We start from the raw sequence: 12,327 nt of genomic DNA, 5'->3' as shown, positions 1-12,327 counted from the left end.
GGAGTTTGCGTTTGTGACAATTGATGAGTTCAAAGGGCTATGGAACAGTTTGACTTTTGATTGAACAACTTACTCAATCAAAAATGTGGATGCTGTAGGACCACTTGAAAAAGCTCACTAACGTGACAAAAGCGAAAATTCATATACTACAAACAGTAAACAAAAACATAATGTTGCCCATAGAAAAACAGTATCGCTTTCAATAAATCGATCGCAGTAAACTAATTTCGCCTGTCAAAGTCAGTTTTAAAAGCAGTGAAAGCAGTTAACCGCTGAGAAATGAGCAAAATATTGCAAGTGTTTCGATAAAACTGCAGCGCCAACTTTAGCGCCAACAATAATAAAAAGCATAACAAAAAAATCAGCCAATAACCGTCAGCTCAAACTATGACGTCTCCGATTGAGCAGAGTAAATCATCATTTTAACTAGTTGCAGGTTAATTTATGGCTCCGTTGAAAGGAAAAGACTACAGTGAATGATCAAAAACTGTTCTTAGTAGCTAATTGACACTGGAAAAGAATATCTTCTCCAGTGATTTAGAGTGCCAAAAATTCATAGACGGTCAACTATACTTAACCAGATTTGATAATTGGATATACACCGCTCAATTATCCGTATCATGAATTTCGACGAAAAATCAGGCAAGTGGAATTATTGAATTAGCGATGTTTTTAACATTCACCCACAACAAACCTTAGACCTCCCTGAAACTGGAACAACGAGGTGATTCGAAAGTTAAACAGAGATTTCTGACACCATATAAGGTTGTTACTACTTTGATTAAACAGCCATAAACCTCTCCAAAACCAGCCATGAAAGATCGTGAAGATATGATTGCTTTTGCATCATTGCTGACAAAAACACGGCTTTTTCCTACCACAAAATGGTTCAAGTGCTGAGCTTAATGAACGTATTTGCTTAACCCAGTTAATTTAGGCGCAGAGAATTGTCATTGACAATAACTGCACAAGTCCCAGTAGTGCTAAGTTTTCTGATTGCTTATATTGTCAGTCCGAACAATTGTGGACAATTTTTTCTTTTGCAAAACCTATAATTCAGAACAAGAGAGCCAACAATTTTACAGCTCTTGCGACAACCCAAATAAGAATCAAGGTTGAACGCAAGATTCTTCAAAGAACGGAAGTTTCCGAAAGAAAAGATTAACAAACAGACTCGACAGTGGAGTTTTCAGAACAAAAAAAGTTTTTGAATAAACTCTTCATCTTTTTTTTGCAAGGCAGTAAATAAACAATATCACAGCATTGCCAAAGGCAGTTGTTCTGTTGACAGGCAGGATAAACAAATAGATAAATTTTAACAGATTCGCATACTTATTGCAAAAATACGAAATAGCAATAAAAAGAAGAACTCACTTGGACAAACTAATAGAATTCCAGCCAGACCACTAAAATCTGTTCCCGTTTGGTTCTGTGATTGCAATGCAAAACTAAAAATTTTAGTTTTCTGCACTTCGACAAATGAAAACACGTGGATCCGCCATCCTTACACTTGTTGCTCAAACGTGGTCAATAACGTCGCTCAAACCAATTTTTTTGCTAAAATCAGGAATCAATTCTAAGTGGTTCCAATTGCATTATTATGTGCCAGAAAGTAAATTAGAAAAGAACTCAGCATTACTTGACAATGAAAGCGCGATTTGATATTTCTCAGACTGTCCACAGACCAGACGGCTCGAAAACGTCAAAGTTGATCATTATGATTCAATTGCATTTTAAAATTAAATCAGTGATGCAAACAAGTTTTTTTTTCACAAAAATATCAAAACGTTGAGAAAACAAACAGCTCTTTTTTCTTTAAACCACATTCGTGCCTCAAGTTATATGATTTCGATGATGTACCACTAAATGAACCGAATGGTAAAATTTCGTCAAGTCCACAATCTAGCAAGAGACGCTTATTAAACATATAGAACAAAAAGTGGGAATAGTTTTACGTTTAGATCTATCGCAACAATAATATTCTCTGAAATGTGAGTTTCTACGGTTCCAAGCGTGCTGCAAATTGCCCTGCATAACCTTCTGGGGTGGACAATTGCTAAACAAATCTGAAAAATGCGAGCATTGACTCCTGAAACTAAAAAAAAACATTGGAAAAATTTGTAACCTGTTTCTGAAGAATTGAAGACGAATCGCTGGAACAGAAATCGTTGAATTTTGCAGACTCCTCAGTAGAAAGTGAGCAAAAAAATTTAAAATTTGCAAAACACACATTTTCAAACAAGAGAACGATGTGAATTCTTTTTGCTTTTTAATTACCCTAATATCAAAGATAACTAACCAGCTGCCATAGTTCAATTTGACAGCCTCGGAGGACGACTCAACAAGGACAGTTGAAACAGATGTTTGCAAAATCATTTAAAGGAAAAATATATTTGAAAGTAGTTCTTTCCTCAAATCTAACTCTAAAGAAGACGCAGTATCTTACCTAAAACGCAGTTACTAGTCCCAACAAGTAGCAATAAAATTTGGTTTCGGCACATGGAACTTAAAAACTAAAAAACCCGCCGAAAATCCTGTTCTTTTTGGGCTTAAATTGAAGTACTTCATTTTTTTTGCAGTGAGAGCATTGCTTGTGTCATTGCTTGTAAAACATGGACCTTCAAGGCACAGAAACAAATCATTTCTTTTAAATCTTGCACAATTTTCCGAAAAACAAAGAAAGAACTGACAAACTCACTCAAATTATAAGAGAGACAATCATCACAATGGAGTCACTGAAAGTAAAACGGCATATCAACACCGAGAGAGTCTCATACTTGAGGAGAATAACGCCCTTTTCGCCAATTTTTTAAAAATTAAACAAATTTGCAGTGAAAAAAATTGAACTTTAAGTCATCAAGGAAGCGTTCTTTAATTGAACGAACCTGAATTTCGTCAACAACAACACAAAAGCAACAATCAACAGACAACTTTATCAAAAAAAAACGTTTGTCGGCTCTCTTTATCGCAATTTTCAGGACGTGAATTCTAGGAGGTGGTTTTAAAACTAAAAAACATTCACTTGGTCTCTACTTCTTCAAATCAAATATATGGTTTTTTTTTGAATTTCAAAGTATTGCGTTCAAATATATATAAAGAAACAGCACCCAATGAAAGTATAGTAAGAGAGCATCAATGCGGCATTCTTTGTTTTAGAGCCTTCTTACATAGTTTTATCTTTATAAATTCTGACTGCGTCTGATTCCGAGCTGAAAGATTGCAGTCAGCGATGACAGAGCTGCAAAACAAGTTTACAAGTTTAAGAGTTTAATACTTTACAACTTTACGTTTATGAAAGTCTTTTACAGGTTTAAGAAAAGGTGGCGAGGACTGTCTTGAACCGTTTGCGGCTGTTCAATGAAAACTCTTTGCTCCTAAGTTTGATGGAATATGTCTTTTTAAGCGTACGAAAGGTGCTGTTCTCCTAATCTTTGGTTTAGAGAACTGCCGCCAGATGTCAGCAAAGCCATCATTGTAAGCTAAACCGAGTGACCTGTCAACTCTCGTCGACTCAGCATCTGCAAAGCTACAGCGAAGACAACAATTTAATGACCTCCAGTCATTTCTTGTTCTGTAGACCCTAATGGAATTTTCCTGGAGCGGTTTTCACCTACTACCCCACTAGATCTTTTTAGTTAAGATTTTGGGGCACAGAGGATCTCAATACAATTCATTAAATTTTTCAATGATTTACCGCTATTTTTTTGTTTTACCTTCTCTGAAAAAAGTGTAAGCTTTAAAAAAAAGTCATTTAAACCAGATGTAAATTGTGTTGTTGGTGTATAAGGTAACTAAACAAGAGTAAGTATAGTAACTGAAATCTGAACAAGATGCGATACGATAGAGTTTAGGATGAGCTATGTTGGAATTGTACAGATATCGTACGAACCATGCAGGAACCATCTAAGAACCATTCATGATACCCAGCTACAAGAATTGCTTTGAATGGTCAAAAACTTGTCCTTTATTGAACCATAAATTCTTTGTGGATATTTTTGTAGGTTTTTCTCAGCTCGTGTTTACAAGAAAGATCAAACGGGTTAAATGCACAGGTGTCAAGTGCAAGAAAGTCTTAATTCTCTAGTCACTTGGGCTTATTAAGTTGACCTAATTATAAACTGATTGGTTGTTCAATTATCGATTTTAATAAACTTGAAAAATATAGACGAATTGATCATACCTGTGCCGACAGATCCTCTTCCTGTGAACAATTTGCGCGTGAAATACCTTGACAGTGAGACTATTAAACTGGAATGGAGCCCACCTTCTGAGGGATACTACAGCGCATTCAAGATACAAGTCATTGACCAATCAGGGAACGGACAAACCTACTTACGGTTAGTTAGGCTATATCGATAAACAAAGAATCAGCTTTAACTGCTGCTCGGGTCGAGATGTCAGCGCATTATTTCGTAAGAAATGTGCTGAATGTGAAAAAATTATGTAAGAGATGAGTTGATTTTTTCAATTTTTCAGCTAAAAAATTGTACATAATTTTACGCTGAAATGCGCAGAAACTTTGTATGAAATTTATTCAAATTTCAGCGCAATGCTTAATTTTATTTAGTGGATTTAAACGCTTTTTTGACACCGATTTCTGAATTTCGAGCCATTTAAATTGCTCTTATATTAACGATTAACTTTAATGCATTTTTATATGAAATGTTTCTTATAATTTAGGGAAATTTTGTTTCTTTTGAACTATTTATCCACTTTAAACTAAAACAATTTATCCACTTTAAATTGTATCATTGTATGTTTTCTCATTAAAATCTGTTGAAAAATTAAATTTGGATTATAGCAATAGGATCCATTGGAGATAATTTAACATTCATTGAAATAAATTTTGTTTTAGTGACGCAGTGACTTACTTTTCTGCACCTGGCTTGATTCCTGGTTCTCAATACCAGTTCTCCGTGTTAACCACAGCTGACATTGAGGGAAACATCGAGTCAAGTGCGGAAAAAATCATTCAAGATACAGGTTGGCAGATTGAAACCCAGGTCAAGTTGTCCAGACCAAAGTGACTTCTCTTCAGACCTTCTTCGAACGTACATGGTGCACTCGAATTACATGGTCTGGAAAAGTCATTTAGTCACTTCGGTCTGGGATGGCTAGATCAGGGGTGGATTTGAGGGTACACTAGTCCGAAAAGTGTGACAACAAAGCATCAGTCGAATTATATTAATTTATGCCAAATGATAATAGTACCCAAATTAGCAGTACCAATTATACAAATGATTAAAATTGGGGTAAAATGACGGGGATTAAATAAATCAGGCGAAAAAGTGGGACGCTTTGAAGTAGACAGAAATCAGAGGAACCTAATCTTTCAACCGTTGGATAGAAGGTACTCCTATTACCAAATGAGGACCGAAAACACAAATGGCATGCTGATATTTATCATTTAGATGGTCTTTCAGAAAAGTTTGGCTTCTAAAGTTTTTTAAATAATTATTAAAAAAAACGAAAAATGAGTCTTATTATTTCATAAGGCCAATTGATGCTTTTGTAACTGTTATTGTTCACAAAAGGATCAAAGCGTATGTTGATATTGCAACTTAATGTCGGGCTGCATAACCAAGCAGATCCTTGTTCAAAAATGTTAGAATGAGACTCTTCCAGACGATAAAAACTTATGACCACACTCTGACTCATTCAAATTGGCTGGTCCGTTCTTGAACCCGCTCAATTTAACGTATGGCCAGAGTCTGCCACAATCATTTTTGATCCATTTTGGATCACCTTCGTACATCATAAGTATGTTAAGTAAATGATATACATTTTTCCATCGAAACTGATTTCTTTATATGATTGGGTTCCACAACGTTTCGAGACCCATTGCAAGTAGAATTATTACTACAAATGAGAGGAATCACCAATATGAAGACACCAAACTCCTCTCCTAAGAAAAAAGTCATTTTGCATGGCCAAATGTTTTCAGCTCCCCTTCCACCTCGGGACGTGACTGGGATCCGGCTACACCAATACGAGGACACTCATTTTGAAATATCCTTCTCAGAACCAGCCAAAGGCAACTGGGAACACTTCGAATTAACAACATACAAAACGAATGATGATCATAAATCGACTAATCAAATTTTGAAAGATGAAATGATTGTTTTGCCAATGAGAGTGAACGAGGCGAGTCCAGTATTTCTGGACTTCTTCCAACTACAAACGGAGTACAAACTTGAGGTCTGGACTGTGAGCTCATTTGGTCGCAGGAGTACGCAGCCCGCCGTTGGTTTCATTAAAACTGGTGAGAGAATTTAATGCAAAATGAGTGTCAACTATACTTGAAAAGTGATAAAAAATTTAAAACTCGGGCAAGAGTAATTTTCTGTACAGCTTTTGTCGGATTCTAGTTTATATAATACAACCAATTGTCCTTATCATTTTATTTATGAGCATCAGAATGGTTCTTATTAGATTGACATTTGAATTTATCGAGAATTAATACCCATTTGCGCAAAAATTGAAAAAAAAACTACATAAGGATGCTGAGACTATTAAAAAAGACTGCCACCATTTAGGTTGATAAACAAGAAACTATGTCAACAGTTTAACAAATTCATGGTAAAGTTAAAGCGATATTTAAATTCGCCACTAATCTCTCATGTTATAACTTTTATTGAACTTTTAGTAAATTATTGAACATTTTTAAATAACAAATTGAGATGCAAATATTTGCAGAAGTTTTTCGAAAAAAAAATCATATTTCAAAAAGATGTCTGAAAATTTCACTACACGTTGTCATTTTGTTTAGAGCATTATTGTCCAAGGCCCATTGTAGTCTACTCCATTTTTATGGTAAATTTAACTGTGTGTAATAGTGTTCAAAATAAACTTCAGATAAAGTTGAGGTAAACTGAGATGGAAACAATTATGGCATAACTGATTGAAACTTTTGGTAAAGATAAAAAGTTGTTTTTCATGTAACAATTAGAACTTTATAAAGTGTATCCAGTTGAAAACAAAATTATAACAATATCTAAAAAGACAAAATGACATAATCTGATCGGATCAGATCTCTCAATGGAAAACTGAGATGCAGCTTCAGAACGGCCTGCAATTTTACATAGTAAAAGCAATCAGTAGTTCACGGATCTGAAAAACTAAAGATAAGTTTGAATATGAAAACCTTCTTTTTAGCTTAACTTAATTTCGATAATCTTATTCATCAATTATTGATTGTAAAATGGCCGTATCAGTGCATTCATAACCAATTGTTTAACATGAAAACTTCCGCATTTCAAGAACTATTGTTTTCAAAAGCGGGGTTCAAATATTATCTTACCAAGACAAACTGAATATAGAATGCTTATCACTCCTCCAAAGCTGGGCTTGTTTCTGATTGGCCTGCTTTTAAAGTTTATATGGTTTGGAACCTCAACAATTGAAAGCCTAATTGATCATGGATGATTTTTTGGCATATTAGATGATAAACATAAATCACTGTTGTTTTAAAAGATAAATATTAGCTATAAAAGAGAAATAATTTTGATCAATTAAAAACAGGTTAAGTAAAATTCACTGCCGCACGTGAATACATTTAATTAGGTTGATCTACTAAAAAGTTAAAAAAGAGTAAAAGAGACAGGTTTTTGTTTATACACTATTGAGGGAAATTGAGAGAAAGTATGTTTGTTACGAAGTAAATAAGTAAGCGAGATATTATTAGCCAATCAGAATCGAGTATTCAAATGTGCATATAAATCGTTCCAAATAAGATTTAAATACGTTCTAAAATACGTAGAAAGTTCCGAAAAAGTTCATTTAACCTAATTTTAAGTAAATATAACCATGATATGAATCGATTAAGCTGGTTTTCGGCTTAATATTTTTAGGTTTTCTAGACAATTGCCGATTGAATACGAACTGATTTTACGTCAATAACATCAGACAAAAAACCAGTAAAAGAGCATCGAAAAAACCTTGCAGTCTAAGCTTTCACTTGTTGCTACGATCATCGCTAATGCTGACACGTTGTTATAATTTGAATGTATACTTATACGTTGTTGAATTGAAACAGATACGGACTACAGTTTTACTGAGTTAATATTGGTGCCGCTCCTTACTGAGCCACCTTTAGTTTGCGGAAGAAACTATTATTAAATTGTTATGATAAACTCATTCCGTCGAAAGATGTTAACGTGAGTGGAGGATGCCGAGAACAAACTCAGACGGGCAGAACACGGCCATAATTTGGATCTAGAGAGTGCCCTTATCAAATTGGAAGATGTTTTGGATCTTATCAAATTAAAAGATGTTTTGGATCAAAAACTGGTCCATGTTTTTGGATACAATCAATTGGACAAATCACGTGGATCAATGAGCAATGGGACAGTTGGACAAAATTATGAATGGACAACGAAAAAAAATTTAAGGAAGGTCTATTTGTGACAGATGTTCAGGGTGTATGTTGAACTTCAAAACTGTAAGACAAAAGCAAAACAGACATTGATAATTTTTGTAGTAATTTCATAATGCAAATTAATATTTAGACGGCAAGGAACCCAACCCGATTTATTTGTTTTCAATATCACATGGGTTAGTAAAAATAAACTAATCTTTGTAGAAAAAAAATTAGAAAGGGGGCCCCCGCAAACACGATTTTGGGAAGAAAAACATCGATTTTGGAAATTTTTGGTAGATTTACCAAAAATTCAAAAAAATTGATACAGTCAGTTCGTATATCAAAAACAACTTCTGATATAGAGGAAATTGATAGAAAATAATGCTAAATTGTTCAATTTTGAAAATTTTTGGTCAATTTTGAGGCATTTCTAAAAGCTTTTAGAAAATCAATACCGAATATTGATAAACCGTATTCTTGAGATTAAAATCGTCCAGTTTAATGGATTACCGTTCCGTAATCAAGAATTTGCAAAAAATTGACCAAAATTTGAAAAAATTGGACAAATGCATAAAATTTTGACAAATTTGTCAAAAAATCAATTTTCCTACAAGAAGGTTCGTTAATTGAGCGAAACTCGTTACACAGAAAAAGTTGTGAAAATTTTCACAACCTCCGGCCTACAAAAAAAAATGATCGAATATATTGATAATTTTTTTTCGTCGCTCGTTTATGTACCGTTTCGTCCGCGTCCTTTTCGTCCTTTAACTTTTCAATTCTCCGTGTTCCGTTTTTTTTTCAATAACGTCGCTCTCCCAAGACTTTGCTTTTCGTTTTCTCCGTCTACGTTTCAGGATTTTGATGTAGTATGTTGTCATATGTGATGTTGTATGTTGTTATTTTTGATGTAGTATGTTGAGTATGCTAGTATGCTGGTTTGTTGTTTAGGTCTTACAACTTTCTAGGGTGTGACTTAAGTTTATTCTCGAGTTACGGCTGGATTGTCTTTTGACTTTTCAACTTTACTAATTTACTAGCCTTCCTGTTGTAGTATATTGATTTTGCTGCTTTATGTTTGTGTGTACCTGTATGATTGCTAGTTGGTTTGGTCTTGTTGCCTTCTAGGGTGTGACTTAAGTTTATTCTCGAGTTACGGCTGGGTTGTTTCTTGACTTTTCCAACTATCTTAGTCTACAAAGACACTATTGTAGTTTATTCAATTTTGCCGTAGTTTGTTTAATACCGTTAGTATGCTGTTTGTTTTGGTTTGGGTTTTGCTAGGATGTGACTTAAGTTTATTCTGGAGTTACGGCTAGTAAATTTCTGTACCTTTTCATTCTTCCAGTGTACTACTGCATTGCCGTAAACTAGTTTGTCGTTAAATTTGTCGTTATAGCCCCATAATGAACTATATTAGATTGTCTTGCAGTAGCTTCTCTCCTTCTTCCTAGGGTGTGACTTAAGTTTGTTCTGGAGTTACGGCTAGGTTGTTTGGTTGAGTTTTTGCTGTGGTCTGCTAACATAGTTCTTTCCAACCTCATTTCCCGCCCGTTCTTTCCCACCGTCCCGTTTCGTTGCGTTGCGCGTTTTTCACCCGCTTTCCCGCACGTCCCGTTCCCGTTCCGTCCGGCACTGCTCGCTCGACTTCTCGTTTGTTCCGTTCCCGTTGCGTCGCGCGTTGCTCGTCCGCTTTCCTCGCTCGACTTCCCGTTTGTCCTTTGTCTCCCTCTGCGTTGAGCGCATAGCGTTCAGCGCTGCACTTCTGTTTTGGTCGGGCACTGGGTGCTCGACGACATTTTCTGCTCTTTGGGCGGTTTGTTTTACAGACTGTCTACAGTGTGCTGTGTTTGGTGTCTTTTGCATTGGGTTTAATTCGCGTGGGTTTGATTTGTTTGGAGTGTGCATATAATAGATAAACGTGTGCAGTGGTAGTTTTGCTTGTATTTGGAAATAATAACGTCGTAATGTCTAATAGTCTTGATCAAAAAGTCAAAAAGTTGTACGCTGCCAGGTCAAAGCGTGAGGCTGAATTGCATGCCATACATGAAGATATTCTTCATTGTATAAATAGTCAAAATAGGCGAGTGAAAGTTGAACGCCTAGTAACAAAGTGCAACGAAGCATTTATGACTGTTGTAGACAAAAATGAGGACCTGATTGCATTTGCTGGAAAAACAGAGGATCCAAGTGCACTTGTGCCTTCATTAGAGTCTTACTTGGAAGCAATGACAACTAAGAATGACAAGATACTCACTTCAGCACGAAACTACATCAACACTGCTGATGATAAAGTGAGTGAGTTCCAGGAACCAAGGGCTTCCATTCGTTCTAGACTTCCCTCAATTATGACCTCGTCAAAAACATCTAGTCAGCGTAAACATGATTACGTAATTGCTAAAATGAAGCGCGAAGAAATTGAAAAACAGAATGAGGCAGCCATTCGCCTTGCTAAACAGAAAAAACAAATGGAAATAGATGAACTGGAGGAAAACAACAGGAAACGGTTGGCAGAGGCAACTCTGCAAGAATTTGAATTGCTGGACGCCGTTTCTAAAGGTAGCCAATCTGAAACAACTGCAAGTGCTAGAAGCTCAATGAGAAGTGAAAAGGCTGTCCAGGACTGGATCAACACCTCACTTGCTTTAAGTTTTAACAATGAGAAAAATAGTGGACCAGATGTTATGATTGACCCTCCAGAATGTCCTAGCCACAGCAACGGCAAAACAGTGGAAGATCAGAACACTGAAATTTCAAGGCATTCTATTCCAAAAAATTGTCGAGGCAATTACATTTTAAGCAATGAGACTTTACAGCAACTCGATCCTTATTATACTCCACCTGAAAACTTTTTGGCTGCTGCTAACACACAGGCGTTGTACCAGGCGCACCTAAGGGCGCAAATGGATCAAACAGGCCAGCAAGGCGTGGCGCTTCCAACCATAACTAACCAAGGAACCGCGGATAGTCAGCCACCTTCTGTACACGCCCCAGGGGCTTCTTCACCGCCCATTCAACAGCCCATTCCACCACACACGTTCGCACCACAAGAAAATCAAAATAATACATCCGAGTTTTTTCCACACGCACAATCCAGGGGACCTGAAACATCAAGTCTGCCAAAGAATAATTTGGCCCAGCGAATATGCTCCCGACAACAAATTAATTTTGTCCCCCGAGCACCAAACGCCACTCTTCCTCCTTTTCCGACAAATCATCCAGCCCCCACAATCAACCTTCCCCTGCACCCAAGCGCCCCACCAAGTCCAAACATTCAACAGCACAACTCCGAACCCGCTCAGCCTAACGTCCTTCCGATTCCGAACCCAGTATTTGCACCTAACGTCACTGCTCCCATTCTACAGACCCAAAAGATCAATCAACCTCCCGTCTACAACACTTTTCAAAATAATAATAACCGAGTAAACAAAGTAATACGGTCTGTTGCTCCTCCTTTCCTAACTATGCCCAATATCCCTCTTGGCCAGAACTTTGTGCCAAATATGAGTCATTGGCGGTTTCCACAGCACAGACCGTCAATAGTCAATGAAAACGCAACCACCGTGAATAGTCTGCCCCCAAATGTACACGCCCATATCGCACCATCAAGCACCACCATCAAACACCATTATGTTCCACCACGAATTTATCACAATTCGCCCCCTTTGATTGATATGCAATCACCGTTAGGCGCGCAGCAGGAAAACCTGATCGCGACTACTAATGTTGTACCTGGTCTAGCCACTCCGGTTTTTCAGCCAACATACCCCTATGTTGGGCCCACTCCGTTGAGTTGGAGCGGTCCGCAGGTGTCTGCACCTGCCCCTCTGATACCGGACAATGCGTCATTGATTAGGGAATTAGCTGATGCAATAACAAGCAAGAGAAACGACCCTTTGCCCGAGTGGAAACTTGCAGAGTTTAATGGCGACCCATTAAAGTGGCATGAGTGGTATGGTCAATTCAAAAGC

At 36.8% G+C, this 12,327-nt stretch overlaps 1 protein-coding gene across 1 annotated transcript in view; it reads left to right on the top strand.

Annotated features, from left to right (window-relative positions):
- The window catches only part of LOC142338669 (uncharacterized), a 30,612-nt gene extending 24,513 nt beyond the window's left edge, over positions 1–6,099 (top strand). Inside the window, exons 12-14 of the transcript XR_012758996.1 lie at positions 4,193–4,337; positions 4,856–4,983; positions 5,945–6,099. The gene's annotated coding sequence lies outside the window, so the exon portion shown is untranslated. The remainder of the gene's footprint in view (positions 1–4,192; positions 4,338–4,855; positions 4,984–5,944) is intronic.
- Positions 6,100–12,327: the final 6,228 nt, after the last annotated feature.

Source organism: Convolutriloba macropyga, chromosome 4, assembly GCF_964194025.1.
Source record: "Convolutriloba macropyga chromosome 4, txConMacr16.3, whole genome shotgun sequence".
NCBI classification, from domain to species: Eukaryota; Metazoa; Xenacoelomorpha; order Acoela; family Convolutidae; genus Convolutriloba; species Convolutriloba macropyga.
This window is presented reverse-complemented; position numbering and strand designations above follow the sequence as displayed.